Here is a 3,332-nt window from a genome sequence, read left to right as displayed (position 1 = left end):
ATCCTCTTTGAATTCTTTACAACTTTTGACGCAATTGACCATTCTTCTACTGAATAGTTTTTCCCATATGAACTTTAGAAACACTATATATTTCCTGGTTCTGAGGATGTGCTAATAAATACTGAACAATCATTTCTCTAAAAACAAACAAAACATATATGTATATGTGTGTATGTATATATGCATGTGTATATATACATGTATACACATTTATACACATATACATATATACACATATGTATGTACACACATATGTATATACAAATAAACTTATGCATACATACATACATATTTCTATCCCTAGCTCTTGGCACAGAGCCTCATCTGTAGTAAACTCTTAACAAATTCTTGTGGCCTTATGTTTTTCCTCCTCTCCCTCTACATTCTCTGCCTGGTCCAGCTTGTTCACTTCAATGACTTCAGCTGACACCTTCATAAAAATGACTCCAAAATCTTTATTTCTAAATCTTCTGAGTTTCAGCACCTGAAGTTCTCACTAGCACCTCCAACTCATTGTGCTGACCTGCTCCTCCTTGTGACTTCACTATTTCTGTCTTTGGTATCACCATTCATCTTTCCTTCCATATTTGGAAATTTGAAGTTATTCCTGACACTTACTTTTCATATGCAAACAATTACCAGAGTCTCTGAATTCTAACTTTGAAATATCACTTGCAATTTTTCTCTCTCTTTCTTCTCAATGTCAGTACTCCAGTGCCTACTGAAACTGCAGCCCACCTGAAAGCCATGATTACAATGCTAATACACTCATACATTCATATATAGATTTATTCATGTCACTCTTCTGTTATACTAATCTTCACTGGCTCCCTCTGGTCTACTGAATAATATTTAAGTTAGTTTATTTGGTATTCAAGGACTTTTATAATCTGATGTCAAGCTGTAAATCTAGCCTTATCTAAATCTATTACATTCTTCTAGCTATTACCTTCTGTGAACCCTACATTCCAGCCAGAATGGACCATTTGTTGTCCCCAGAAGACATGCTGTGCTATCCTATTTTTGCTCAGACTGTTTTATATGATAATAAGTGAGGTGTCACATGGTGTGGTGGAAAGACCCCCAGATCTGGAGTCAGGATCCTAGCTCTATTACATGGCTAAGTGACCCAATTAATTTAACCATTTTGAGCTTCAGCTTCCACAGTAAAATGAGGAAGTTGAAGAACCAGATAACCTCTTGGGTACCTTCTAACTCTAATTCTGTGACCTAATGACATCAATTCCTATGCCTGCATTTAATTAATGATTACACATTGCTCCTCCCTACCACTTTCTGACTATTAGAGTCATATTTGTATTTTAAAGTCCAATTCAAATGCCACCATCTTCATGAAGCCTTCCCTTGTCTCATGATTGATAATGATCTTCCTGCTCAAGCTTCACATAACACTTTGCTTTCTTAATTTCTAATATACTTATCATGGAAGGGAGAGATTGTGCATTCTCACTGTTAGATTCTAATTTCCTTCTTTCTCCTTCCTTACATCTCATCCAAACTTTGTACCTCTCATTATACCTGCATGTGATGAGTACTTAAGTGTGTGTTGAATGAGTGAATAATGGGAGGAGAAGTGCACCACAAGTGCCTCATATCAGACCTAAGATAAACAAATACTCTTCCATTACCTCTGTCCTAAATGAGAATAGTGCCTCAATCAGGGAAGCATCCTTCTCCAGATCAGAGATTTGATCTCATCTCTGCATGGAGGAAATAAAGGAAGCTGAAAAGTGTTTGGGAAATAAATGGGTGGCTAGAGAATGGGGCGTAACCATTTTTTGCTTTAGAGAGTTAAGAAAATTAGTTTTTCTTTGTACATACTCTGCTACATTCAAAGGAGCATTCTATGTCAGGTCATCCTGTGACCTCCCCACCAACTTTATTAAGAGGTCAAATGAACTGCTTTCAACTGAACTCATTGCCTAGGGTAACTACTTAGGCTGATCCCTGAGCAGAAGGGCATTATCTCAGCTGTCATGAAAGAAAGAATTCCTTACAAAAGCAGAAATAGAGGTCTATTGGAATCATAAGGTCAGAAAATTGAAAAGAGCCTTTAAATCATCCAATTCAGACACTTTTTTTTTCTATATGTGGAAACTAAAGCTCAAACAGGTAAAGAATTTACCTTAAGTCATACTACTGCTAAGGAACTTCAAAAAAAATGCTATTAGATTCCATCAATAGCATACACATATATTTATAAATACATGTATGAGGAAGAGAGAGTCCATTGAGAAAAATAATGCTGATCATGGCCATGATCATGACGATGAGGATGGTATTGATGTGAATTATAATCAATGTTCAACCATATTTCCATAGTGCTTTAAGGATGACCATTTATTTTTACAGTTACCGTCTTAGTTAGCTATTGTTTACATGACTAATCCCATTTTACAAGTGCAAAAACAGAGACTCAGGGAGGTCGCTGGCTGGTCACCCAGCCAAAGCATAACAAAATAGGAAATCATGAATGCTTAAACTCTCTGATTCTTTGTTGCCCTTCTTCATTCTCCATGTTGGGCTCAGGGCACATCTCCTTGATGACTGAAATATTTCTGGTGTGTTTTCCTAAGTCGACTGGGTTTTTCCCCCTCTATTAAACAATCTGCCATTTCATCTTGGAAGAATTAAATATTTTTATAACGAATCTCATGATGGTGACAGGTGCCAGATTGATAGCTCTAGAGGAAGAAATTAGAAGTCCTCCCCCTCCCCTGCCTCTCTGCACTGAGATGACAAGGAGAAGAGTTATGTGTATTGAAGGATTTATCACCAAGCTGTCCAGGGGCACCCCTTCAGACCCTGGAAAATAATTTAAAAATAGACACAATCTGGAAGCCTTTCAGTGCCAAAAATGAGGCCTCTGTCATTTGTTTTTAACCCTTCTTTATCTGTAGTAGAGAGAAAGGGAAATTTGTATTTCACTAAAGTTGGTGTTTTCACAAAATAAAAGTTTGTTCTTATCACTCTCCCACCTCACTTTTTATATTCTTTACTATATTCTCCAAGCTTCCCATATAACCAGGGTATTCAAGTTTGCTGTATGCATTACTTTTTATTTGTCCTCTTGTCTGGGTTTCCCACCTCAAGTATATTTCTCCTGTAGTTCATCCTGAATATTTTGTTTGATTTTTAACTCTTGGCCTATGCATGGTTCAAATGCTGATTCAGTTCAAAGTCTTTCAGTGGCTCCTCATTACCTATCAAACAAATCCCAAATTTTCTAGTTTTCAGGTCTTCCACAAATGAGTACCATCCTACATTTCTAACATTACTTTTTACTGCTTAATTTCACAAACTCTATGCCC

Source organism: Notamacropus eugenii, chromosome 1, assembly GCF_028372415.1.
Source record: "Notamacropus eugenii isolate mMacEug1 chromosome 1, mMacEug1.pri_v2, whole genome shotgun sequence".
Lineage (NCBI taxonomy): Eukaryota > Metazoa > Chordata > Mammalia > Diprotodontia > Macropodidae > Notamacropus > Notamacropus eugenii.
Note: the sequence above shows the minus strand (reverse complement) of the source record.